Below are 12,741 nucleotides of genomic sequence, written 5' to 3'. Positions count from 1 at the left end.
TTTGGACACAACCTTGTATGCATGGGTGTGAGTGGAGAGAGCGGGGAGGAAGGGAAATTGACTTATTCCAAACTTCCTTTCCTCTTTCACACCTTTGTATTTTTCCTCTTTCTCTCACTTAATCCTACCTCTTCTCTCATCCTTTTTGCTCCTCTACTTCTTTTCCTCTCTCGTCCAGCTCCCAGACAGTCCTCAAAACAGAAAGCATAGGAGTCAGGGCTTGGTGGGGGGAAAGTGTATCGACCCAACTTGGTTTTGCCTTCATTGTCTATCTTTTCTGGTGTAAAAAAAAAAAGTATTTAGTGGCTGAGATTTGAAATAATGCTTTGTGCTTCCATAGCGCCTTACAGATAAAGGTCTCAAAACACTTTACGAGCCGGAAACCTCATGGCTCCCCTCTGAAGGAGGTATTCTATCCACTTTGCAGATGAGGAAACAGAGGCACAGTGAGATGGAGTGGCTTGCACAAGGACTCACAGCAGGACAGCAACTGGTCCAACTACTGTTGACTTTAGTGGCTGTTGGATCAGGCTCCTAGCAAAGCTGGGATCAGAGACAGACATCCTGGGTCCACGCCCTCTTGAAACGAGAAATGTTTGAAAGGAAGCCAATGTTGGATGCACATGTGCAGAACTGCCTGGTCCCAGGGGAGTCAGATGTTTCCTCTCCATCCTTCTGAGTCTCAGGAGACGTGTAAGCCATGTCCCCCTCTAGAGCGTTAGGCCAGCGGCAGATCGATGAACCTGCTATAGCCTGGGCTAAGACGTGGCTGTCTTAGCTCAGGCAGTAGAGGCTTGCACATTAAGATCCAGAGGTCCCAGCTTTGATCCCCATTAACACCGACCCACCCAGGGGCATCGGCGTTACCCATGGAAGAAAGCTGGTGAAGCATTGCCATCTTCAGTTTGCTGGGACTGTGGTGCTCAGACACTACAATGATGTTGAGGGACATATGTGTGGCTGGACAGACATACAGATGAGTATCTTTCTATTAGATAGGACTACCTATCCAGCTACTGTATCTATTGATGTCAGTGCATGGGAGACCCATTCACTCGGTGACCCGTGGAAGCATTGTTATTTGTGGAGCAATTCTAAGGCTATGTCTACACTGCAAAGAAAAACCCACGGAGATTTGTCTCATAGCCTGGGTCAGCTGACTGGGGTTGTAGGACTAAAAAGAGCAGTGCGGATGTTCCAGAGCCCGGGCTGCAGCTGGAGCAAGAAGCCAGTGAGGGAGGGAGGGTCTCAGCGACCAGGCCCCAGCCCAAAGGGGAATGCCTACAGAGCTATTTTCAGCCCCACAAGCCTGAGTCAATTGACCCAGCTCTGAGGCCCAGTGCTGCTTGGGCCTTGATAGGCCTCTAACCACTCAGGCTGAGGTTTCTCCTCGATTGCTTTAACAGTTCCAGGCTCTTTGACTGCTCACCCAAGAGGCTGTTAGCACAGCCTGATGTGAGAAGAGGCACCTGTGTGCTAGCACCTCTCCGGGTGGTGGAAAGAAAAATCTGTGAAGGGACAAGATGTTTTGCTTCACTGATGAAATAGTCAGGCCGGCCCCAAGGGAGAAGGGAGCTGTTATTTTCATATAAGGAGAAGAGAAAACCAGCCATTGTGGAGGGAGATTGGTTTGGTCGTGTCCCTCCTCCCTGCTTTGTGTCACCTTCATATAGATCCAGGGGGGTGGGCCTGGGTTCTTTGAAGTTGGAGCCTGGAAGTGTTTCTCATGCATGTCACTCTCCTCTTGCCTTTCCTTTCTCTTTCTTCTTCTTCCTTTTGTATGAACGCAAAATGCTCAGAAGGCCGGAGCCCTCCGTGCCTGCTGTCTCTAAGCCTGGCCCGCTGCTGTGCGAGACTGCAGGCTAAAAGTGCCAAAGGAAGGGGGTGGGGCTCCTTTTCCCCCAAAGCTCTCCAGCTTTTCAGCGCCTGCCTTGCAAGCCAACCCTTTCATGCTTTTTAGCACCAGTGTGCAGAGTATGGTATGTCCGTTACGCTGTCCTCTGAGCGAAGCAGAAAAATCTGCTCCTGAAGCCTCATCAATATGTGGAGCGGAAGAAAGCCCTGGGCCATAGCATGCTTTATTTTATTCAGTGCTGCCCGGCAGGCTGATTACCGAGAGGTGCCTCGCTCTGCCAGACGGCACTATATCGATCAATAGCCACGGTTGGGAGCGAAGGGGAGTGCGACCTTACAAGAGAATTTGAGGAGGCTGTTTTGGCGTGTTTGGGGAATAACATTTGTCCTAGGGTGCACTTAAGGGATGAATTATCCCAGTCATTTTGCCCTGATTTAGCGTGCACCACAGAGCTCTCAAAACATGTCCCAGACTGCAGGACCTGATCCCAAAAGGTACTAAGCACCCGGAACTCCCATCAATTTCAACAGGAGCCACTGGCTTTCAGCTACTCCCCTTGGGATCAGGCCCTAACCCACGCTGTGCCTCTGCCTTTCATATGAATGTGGCTATCCTGCTTAAAAATGTCATTAAATGCACCATGTCCCTGGATAGCTCAGCACTGCCAGGCAGGAGTGACAGAAGCCTAGGGTGGTGTCTGATGTCTAGCCAGCTTTAAAATCCTTGGAAAGGGTTGGAGATCCCCCCCCCCCCCCGCTTCCATTTCTAATTAGCCTAGATGTCTGGGAATAAATACTCAGACGTCTTGAATGAGTGGCATTTGAAAGAGAAGAACAGTTTAGAGATCTGAATTCAGCCCTAGACCTGGGGATAGATCTGACGCAAAACAGAAGGTTAACTGGAGAGGGAGGGGGTGTAGCTAAATATAGGAATGATGCTCCTGTCGTTTTCTCTTCTTGAAAGGTTAAACTCAAGGTCCAAGCAGGCATCGCACACCTGTCGGGGTAGAAATGTTCCCAGCCAGCTTTCTTCCCTGGCACTTCTGTTCTGTGTGCCCGGCAGGAAGCTGTCTGTAGCACTGTTTAACAAGCTCATTTATCTGTAGGTGAGAGCGTTCATTATAAGGAAGGCTTGAAATGGAAACAGCTGCTATTGGGGGGGTGGGAGCAGTGTAACCAATCTGGGGAGAGGCAGGAATGCGTGTGTCTGAGAGAGAGAGAGGGTGATGGGGTCAAAGGTATGGAGAAGGATGGTTTTGTGGGTGCATGTGCCCACATTTGTGCAAATTATGTTGCAGTCAAGACAGGCGAGAAACCCAGCTTTAGAGGAGCTGTATGAGGAGTTGAACATCTGCCCTCAGCTTCCCAAAAAGAAAATATAAGTGATGGTTCGGACAAAAAACAAAAGGAAGAAAGACCGAGTGGACACTTCATTTATGAAGGATGCAAGGGGCAGGCTGCTAGTACGTACCTGATAGCAAGAATATTATGAGGGTCTGCTTAATGATGAGAACCATTCATATGCTACACTGCCATTGTGTGAACCAGCAATCCTGGCTTTTCATGACCTGTGGGAGGCAGAGGTCAAGGCTGCATTGCTGAAGATGGCACCCAGAAAAGCAGCAAGTCCGGACAAAGTCACAGCAGAAATGATCAAAGCCTTGAAAGAGTTTGATATATGCCGGCTCGCGTGAGTCCCATGCATAGTCTGAAAAGAGGAGAAAATGCCCAGAGCACGGAGAAAGTCCATACTGGTACCAATAGACAAACGAAAAGGTGGTGTACACAACGGTTCAAAGTACCGAGGAATTAAGTTGCTGTCCTACAGCTTGAAATGGAGAATCCTAGTTTGTTGCATTTGCCAAATAGCAGAGCCCATTTTAGGAAAGGAGTAGTTTGGCTTTAGGAAAGGAAAAGGGACAATAGATGGTACGTTCATTGCTAGATAGTTGGTGGCAAATGGGAGGGGAACACTGAGCACAGTCGCTGTGTTCCTGAACGTGGAGAAAGCCTTAGACAAAGTACATAGGTGACTGCTAGTGTCCCTGCGATGATTCTGTGGGGCACTGGAGGACCTTGTCCAGATGGTGATGGGTTTGTAGGGCGGTTCCATGGCAAAGGTGCAGATGCCCTTTGGTGTAACAGCGGGTTTTGTGGTGAAGGTTGGTCTCCACCAGGGATCAGCACTTAGTCCATTACCATTCAGAATTGTGATGGACTGCATAAGTAAGCAAATACAAATAGAAAATGGTATGAAGTTGATCTATGCAGACAATATTGAGCGGACCACTGATAGTGAGGAAGAATTGTTCCAGGCAATTGACATCTGGAACAGGAACTAAATGAAGGCCTCAAAAGGAGTAAAGAAAAGACTGAAGTCATATGGGTGACTTATGCAAAACCAAGACAGATGAATATCAGCATTGAGGGCTGGCGCCTAAATCAGTTCTCTGCATTTCAGAACCTTGTGGGCTGGTTAGCCGCAAATGGAGACGTTATCATAGAACTGCAAGCAAGGCTTCTGAGTGTAGGGGAAGTCTGGGTCAAGATAAGTGGAGTGATTTATTATAAGTAGATGCCCAGACTTCTTAAGGGGTACTGGACAAAACCATAGCAAGACTAGTGCTTCTGTATAGATCAGAGGCTTGAGTGACCAAAGAGAGCCACTTGAGAAGACCTGAAGTTATTGAAATGAGATGTTGGAGGGCAGTGAGAGGGTTGACTTTGCTGGACCATATGTGGAATAATGTCACCAGGAGTGAGATCAAGGTCTGCAGGAGAGAGAAGTTGCAAGAGAGGAAGTTGAGGTGGCATGGGCATGTATGAAGAATGGAAGAAGGACAGCCTGCTAAGGAAGCAATTGAGACTAGAGTTTGTGGACAAAGAAAAAGAAAGCCAAGAAAATGGTGGATAGATGGAAGGACGGAATGAATATGCAACGAGTGCTGGACTGGGAAGCCTGGAAAAGACTGATCTGGAGACCTGACCTCAGTTAGCTGGGAAAAAGGGGGAGAAGAAGAAGAACCTGTAAGCCTTGATATGCCCCATAGGCCAGATCTTCTAAAGAGCTCAGCCCATCAGGTGCACGTTGGGTGCGGAACTCTTCTGAAGATTTGGCCCCAGGTCCTTCTAGCAATGGTCTCTTTGACGAGGGCTGCTTTGGCTGCACTAGGTCATTGTTTTCTCAGGGCTGTCTTGTCCCCTTTGCTGCATGGTACAGGGATCTGGATTCACGTTTTCTAACTCCAGATCATACGCATCATCTTGAGTGGATGGCTAAACGTTCCCAGCAAGATCTTGCCTTCGCAGAAGTCACCCTGACCACACACTGTCAGCATCTCACGTGGCAAGAAATCATGGACCTAGCAGTTAAACAAAGCTCTGCCCCAATGGTCAGGCTGTCCTGCAGTGGCTCAAGAACATAAGTACCAACCTCAGGGCAGACTGTGAGAAGCAGGGCACAAACCCCAAATTGGTTGTGAGTTCTGTTAGATTTCACCAACCAAGTATCCAGTGTGAACTTCTTAGGCGCTATAAGATGGAGTCAGTCAGTCTCCTTGGGTACTCTGATCTCTCGTCACCTCGGGAAGCTGCCTTTGTGATAGATGGTCCCTTACATGAAAAATCACAATACTATTCAAGTTACTCCCAATGCAAAAGGACCAGTCACTTACCCCAGGTCAATTGCACCTTAGATCTCACACCAACCACAGTGTTTGTAGTTTATTATAAGAGTGGCTATCTATCTAAAGATTTATTAACTAGGAAAAGGAAATCAGAGTTATTTACAAGGTTAAAGCAGGTAAACACGCACAGAGATGAGTTAGTCATAAGTTTCAAAAGGTAATAGAAATTTCTATAATAAGCAAGCTCTGCACAGGGGATCTTTTGTTATGCTTAGTCGTCCTTGCCCACTCAATGTCCTAGCAGCATGAAAGATACAGTTCCTTCTTGTTCAGGCTTTTTATTATTTTTTGCTTCTGCTTTGAGCTGCAAATTCAGCTGTTCGGTGGTGGAGGGGAATTGGTTTTCCAATGAGAAATCAAACGTTTGAAAGGAAAGCAGGCATTTTCCACAAAAAATCATTCCACTGACTTTTTTTTTTACAAGTCCAAATAATAATGTCCAAAGCACTAATGCTGACAATAGTGTTATTACTAGAGGCAATCAAGTGTGCAGAATTTTAGTTAGATTAATTTTTGATTTTTTTTCGGTTCTTCCTTTCACCTGTTTTTCTCAGATCTGAATTTTGCCCATCCAAATGTACGGTGCATTCGATTAGATACAAAGTGGATGGGCCTGATCCTCTGCTCCTGTATGCTGGTGTAAATCAGTAATAACCCTGTTAAAGTCAGTAGAGTTATCCTGGTATGAATGGGACCTTATCTGTCTTTTAAAACTTTATTTGTATTGTATTCTAGCAGTAATGTCACCAAGATAACATCAGGAATATGAAACTTTTAAAAACTGGAACACAGTCACATGTAGAATTGATCTAGTATGGAATAAGTCCTGCCTGCAAATGCTTTTCTAAAAGATATTGAATCCATCTCCAGGTAACTGTATAAACCAACCAAAAAAAATCTCACCAATATCGACCTAAGACTTATTCCTTACTGAAGATGTTGTTATGGCGTTTTCATTGTCTCCATCCTTGCTTGGGAGAAGAGGAAAGTTGCCGTGTTGATCCTGCAAACACCACGGGCTTGTCTAAGCATACAGTGCTGCAGCATGTCTGGAGAAGATGCCCTATGCTGGGGTGGGCAAACTACAGCCCGTGGGCCGAATCAAGCTGGCCTGCGAGCTCCTGCTGGGGAGCAGGGTCTGGGGCTCAGGCCCGCTCCGGCGCTCCACGTGGGGTGCTGTGTCAGGGGCTGCACCACGCAGCTCCTAGAAGCAGCCGCATGGTCCCGCTCCGAGGGTCGGGGGCTGCTCCACGCGTAGGAGCCGGAGAAGGGACATGCCACTGATTCTGGGAGCCGCTTGAGGTAAGCGCCACTCGGAGCCTGCACCCCTGAGCCTCTCCCCATGCCCCAACCCCCTGCCCCAGCCCTGATTTCCCCTCCCGCTCTCCAAACCCCTCGATCCCAGCATGGAGCACCCTCCTGCACCCCAAACCTCTCACCCCCAGCCCCACCCCAGAGCCCGCACCCTTGCCCCAGCCCTGATCCCCTTCCCGCCCTCCAAACTCGGTCCCAGCACAGAGCACCCTCCTACACCCCAAACTCCTCATCCCCAGCCCGCACCCCCAACCAGAGCCCATACCCCCTCCCGCACCCCAACCCCAAATTTGTCAGGATTCATGGCCTGCCATGTCATTTCTATTCCCTGATGTGCCCCTCAGGCCAAAATCTTGCCCACCCCTGCCCTATGCTGATGGGAGAGAGCTCTCCCGGCGGCATAATAAAACCACCTCTGTGAGAGGCGGTAGCAGTGTCCGCAGGAGAAGCTCTCTTGGCCTCATGGTGCTGTCCCCACTGGTGCTTACGCCGGTGTAGCATATGTCACTCGGGGGTGGCTTATTCACGCCCCAGGCGACACAAATTATGCCACCATAAACTGTTGTGCAGACATAGCCTTAGATATACTTACTTTTACACATGGGAGTAGCCCCACTGAACTCAATGGGGGCTTCTCATGCATGTACCGTTAAGGGCCTGTTAGGCGCCTGCATCTGTCTGTTTTGTTGCAATGATGATTGTACAATTCAAAACGATTCTGTGTCCCTGTAATATCAAGCCATAATGTAGTTTGTCACTCAGAGCCATAGCCCTCCGAGCTGGGGGACCAGAGCATTTTGCTGGGCCAAATGCTGCAACCTTATGCGCGTGGTCACAACGCCACTCGCTCAGATTTGGAGGGGGTGGGTGTTAGGGCTCATCAGCTTGGGGGGGTTCAGGCTGCTGATGCGGGGGCACCAGAAAGGGGAAGAGGAGGGTCAGGCAGAGGTAAATCTGTGCCCCCCACTTTAAATGGCAGCTGTGTAAGCCCTGAACTAACTTAATAGTTAGCCGCAGAGCTGGCTGGAAAATGGGCGGGGGGGAAGGATGTAGCATAAATTTCATCAAACTATTTCCTTTTGTGTCAAAATCTGGATGAAAATGTTAATAAATCTTTGACCCGCTCTATTTAGCTTAGTGGAAGTGTTTTGTATTTGATAGTGTACAGGGTACAGAGTTTAAACTTCTCTGATGGTTACCGACAACACATCTGACACACCTTTCCACCCTAAGAGTGACACAACACTGACACCTCCTCCTATCCCAACCAAGAAGAGGAAATTAATAAAAATCTTAAAACCTACCCCAACAAGCGTTTAGACCTCCATAAGGGAAAAGTGCCAGAGACTCCATGAATTCCACTCACTAGGGCCTCTGTTATTTCTGTTAATTTTACATGGAATACACTCAGCTCCTCGGGTGGCTATTATAAAACCTGAAGATAGATCAAACCAATTCTGCCCAACTGCCCCAAATTGTGTGAGTGGAACTAAAATGAAAGCTGATGCAAATAATTCAGGGACAGATTTTTGTTCCCTGCCCGCTGTATGCCATTCCAGCAGTGCACAGGGGCCGACAGCATGTTGCAAAGGGGCCCTGGCTAGCTGCAGTTCAGAGGATGTGCTGGGGGTGGGAGTGAGACAGGGGAGTGTCTGTAGCACTCATGACTATGGAGACTTTTGTACTACTTCAAACTGCAGGGCATGCCCAGGAAGGCTGCTATAAATTAGAGCACCCCTGGAGCTGCTCTAATTTATGCAGAGCTGTTTTGGCTCCTGAAGCAGTCCAGAATCTGAAGAAAGCAGAAGGAATGCTGGAACAATTTGTACAGTGGGGGTGCTGAGAGCCATTGAACCAAACTATAAACCCTTTATATGATGAAAAGCACTTAAAGCCGGTGGGTGTGGCAGCACCCCCAGTTCAAGGACCTATGGAAGGCAGGTGATCGACAGACTGGGCCGTCTGTGAAGAACCTTAACCTTTTTTGCTCCTTAAGGGGTCTGATCCAGCTCCCATATAACTCAGTGGCAAAAGTCCCATTTATTTCAATGGTGAAGGATCAAGCTCTAAGAAGTGAGAGGTTCCTGCATAAAATCTGCACCTTTTCTGGCAAAGCTTCTGACTTCTTATCTCAAAGCCAGTAGCTTTTATCCCAGTATTTCATTCTTCATTTAGTACAATAAGTACTAAAGTGTAATAAGCCTGTCTCCATGTTCAGGTCCTGGAGTGTACTCTCGGCCCTCCTCCTTTCTGCCTGGCTACTGACCCCAAATCAGAAAAGAAATAGATCTCCTCCTTTATACACTCAATTCCTTTTCATTTCTTGGCTACAGCATGGATCTGCCTTTTGTCAAGAAGTCAGGCCCTCTAAATGTGATTGTTTTCTTTTGTCCCTTGCTGCCAGTTGATGTTCTCCTTGGCAGCCTGCAGCTTAATATAAATTGGGTCTTCTTCAGTGTTTATCTGAGAGCCTTCGGTATTAGCTGATTAAGAAATGCAATTAAGTTCTTGCCATCCCAGTGTTCTGTGGCTGCCAGCAGCTGTGTATTTTTAAGCAGTGCTTGGGTTTTTTACCCAGTAGTTCAGGCTCATGATGTAGTGGGGGGCTTTTTACTCTTTAGTTGCCAGTGGCTTGAGTTTAGTTATTTTCACTCATTGATCCTTAAGGCACCAATTCAGCAAGGTACTCAAGCAGGTGCCGAACTTTAAGCACACGAAATGTGTGGTTGATTACATGAACCTTTCTTTGACCTTGTCTTCTCTAAATGCATAGCAGCATGTATATTAAAAACAACCCCTTCCCCCCGCCAAAAAATCCAGCACCCTATCAAAATGGCAGCAGGTACTACAGGCACCCAAGGTTTCCTATCAATGTGCGACTAGCTGGGAGGTACCCACCAGTCACAGACCATGGAGATTTGTCACCACCTTCAGTTGTTTGCTGGTATTGTTATGAGGCTATTCTTTTTCCTGCACCATTGTTTCACTCTGGGCTGCATTGTTCTAGCTCTTGGAGCACTCTGGATCTTCTGGGAAAGGGGGGCGTTGTCTTAGTGCATGTTTAAAACAAATTTAAAAAATTAACTCCACCAAAAAAAGAAACTCCACTGGATCCACTTCTCCCCCAGGGGAGAGGGTGAGCAAATAAGCACATAGCAGATGTTAGTCTTGTTGCTTAGTGGACTGTTGGAAAGCACTCGGATACTCTGGGATGAACGCTATATAAGAACATCTATAGAACAGTATGGAATTGACTCATCTGTAACAATGCCGAGTTAGTTTTTGTTTTTCGTTTTCCAACTCTGTGACTCTTCCAAAGTTGGAAGAGATTTGAAAAGTTAGTGAGGAATAAGACGAAAGAAAAGAGAGAGGAAAAAGGTGTGTGGGAAAGGGAACTCTAAATAGAATTAGTTTTATTGAAATCACTGGCCAATAAATAAATAAAGGGGAAAGAAGGAAAAGGATGGGGAAAAAATCAGATATTTTTCAGTTTTGCAAACAACACCCAACGAAATTCAATTCAAAACAAGCTAAACAGAAAAAAAAATCTCCCATCAAAAATTAGTTTTTGGTCCCAAACAGCATTTTTTCCACCAAGCCAAAATCCCATTTTTGACAAGAAAAAATTTTGGTTGCAAATTGTTGTCCAGCTCTAGTGTCTAGCATGGAGAGCAGAGGGCCTGATACAAGTCTTTCATGACTATGTAACCCTATAATTGATTTCAGAACCTTGTGCCCCTAAAAGCAATGAAGGGGTTAAAAACCAATTAATGTAAACATTTTGGAGGCATGGATAAGAAGAGGCCCTAGCTAGCTAGTTTCTTGTATGTATGACTATCTAGCCTTCACAGCTGTAGCCATTCCAAGGAACGCAGTCAGCATGAATGAATTGGCTGCAGTGGCTAGGAAGCCTTCCTCTCATTCTTTCTCATCCACCCTGATAAGGCTAATGATGTCCATATTAGAGTGTGAAGTCAGCTTAGCAGCCTTCTCCCCTCTCTTTCTACAAGCCAGCAGTAATAAAAGGGAACAACAGGTGAGGAACTACAAGGCTGGGGTGGATATGGAGCAGTCTCTGCAGAGTCCATTAATATGCACCGAGTCATTATCCGATTGGCTGCTGGCCGTCCCATAAAAACTTGAATGGGTGACAATGGGACATTAGCAGGCCTGCAAAGTAGCTATAAAATCAGGTTATAAAAAGGAGAACTGCCTTTGGATCCAGCTCATAAAATGCAATGAATTTGGAATTGGAATTTTGCCCTGCTGCTAAGACACCAATTGACAGTTCACGGTGACGCTGGCAGACCAGGGGCCAGCTCATGCCAAGGCCCCTAGGCCTCACCGAACACTGACTAATGCACAGCTGGAAACATCTGGCTCACCTGTGTGTTAGCGTGGTTAAAACAGCTGTTAAGTTTATAAGAGTGTGTTTAGTGGTTGGACTTTAATGCAGGCAGCAACTCACAAGCATTTCATAATCTCACGCATAATATCTGCATCCCATGTTATAAAGCAAGATTTAAGTATTTGCTTTGTAACTATAAAAGTCTTTGCTATGAAACTGGAAATTCACACAGTCAGGGGAGAAGCATTACCAAATGTGAAATACTAATTTACCACAAGAGGTGTCATCTCCTGCCCAACAAAAGAAGGCCTACAGACACCAGGCAAACCATTGTGGAACATCAGGGGACAAAATACTTTGTTGATTGTTTTCCTCACACCCATAAAGAAGGCACATGCACAAATGCTTGTCCCATCACCGCTTCAACTCTAGGGGAAGGGAATAAAACTCCCAGACGGTACTGGATTGCTGTGCCACTTGGAATTTGGAGAGGGCAATATTTCTAAGCATAAGCAAGGGATCCCCAAGCGGCTTAGCCTGAGTTAGCCCTACAGGACATATAGAGCTGACACATTACAGCAGCTTCTGTTACTTTTTGGAACTTAAGAGGGTAACTAATTTGTGTGCATCTGTTTACCTGCTTTAACCTTGTAAATACATCTATTGCCTTTTCTTAGCTAGTTTCTTGTATCTAAGGATTTATTAACTAAGTCCTTGTCTTATCTCCTTGGGCTGGGATTTTCAAAAGAGCCTGTGGGAGCTGGGGGCTCAAACACTATGGTGATGAGCGTGGTATAAGAACATATATAGACTGGAATCACTTGGGTTCCTAACTCCCTTAGGCTTTTTAGAAAATCCCAGCCTTCATTGATTTATCTTAGGAGTGAGCCACCCCTTTAGGCAGAGGGAGGGTCCTAAAGACCCTGGAGCTGAATTGCCATTGGTGAGTGGGAGGAAAAATGTGGGTTGGACTGGAGAGCGAGAGGTGGGGAATTTGATTATGTAACTTTAGCAAACAAATATGTAACTAAAAAGACAAGCACCTAATCCTCCCCTCGATCACTTAGGGCCTGATCCAAAGCCCACTAAAGTCAATGGACAGACTCTCATTGTCCTCGGCAAGCTGCGGATCAGGCCCTTAGTTTGCCTGTCACAGTGTAGCATTTCTCAAGATTCCCATGGCCACCGATGTCTACAGAGCCCTTGCTGGTGCTCCTCTATGAGCTATCTGGTCACGGCAGGCCAAATCTTCACAAGAGCTCAGCGCCCAGTGGGCTTAGCCATCTTGCAAATCTGGCCCTGTACCAGGGCGGTTTGCCCCTTAAGGGCTAGAGTCCTGGGGCCAGCCAACTCTGATCACTAAGGTGGTACGGCTGAACAGGGAACACCTGCTTCCCTATAAAGTGCTGGGGGGATGCTCAGCGAGAGCAGAGTTTGCTGGGAGTGAGTAGCCTTGTCCAGCCGAGAGGGCTGGGGCTAAGATTACAGGCAAAGAAGGCCTGGAAGGAGCCCTTCCAAGATGGTAAATGCATGGAGTTG

General features: G+C 47.0%; 1 protein-coding gene across 4 annotated transcripts in view; it reads left to right on the top strand.

The window, feature by feature from the left end:
* The window catches only part of WHRN (whirlin), a 112,040-nt gene that overhangs the window by 29,439 nt on the left and 69,860 nt on the right, over positions 1-12,741 (top strand). The gene's annotated exons all lie outside the window — the stretch shown is intronic.

Source organism: Natator depressus, chromosome 16, assembly GCF_965152275.1.
Source record: "Natator depressus isolate rNatDep1 chromosome 16, rNatDep2.hap1, whole genome shotgun sequence".
Taxonomy (NCBI): domain Eukaryota; kingdom Metazoa; phylum Chordata; order Testudines; family Cheloniidae; genus Natator; species Natator depressus.
This window is presented reverse-complemented; position numbering and strand designations above follow the sequence as displayed.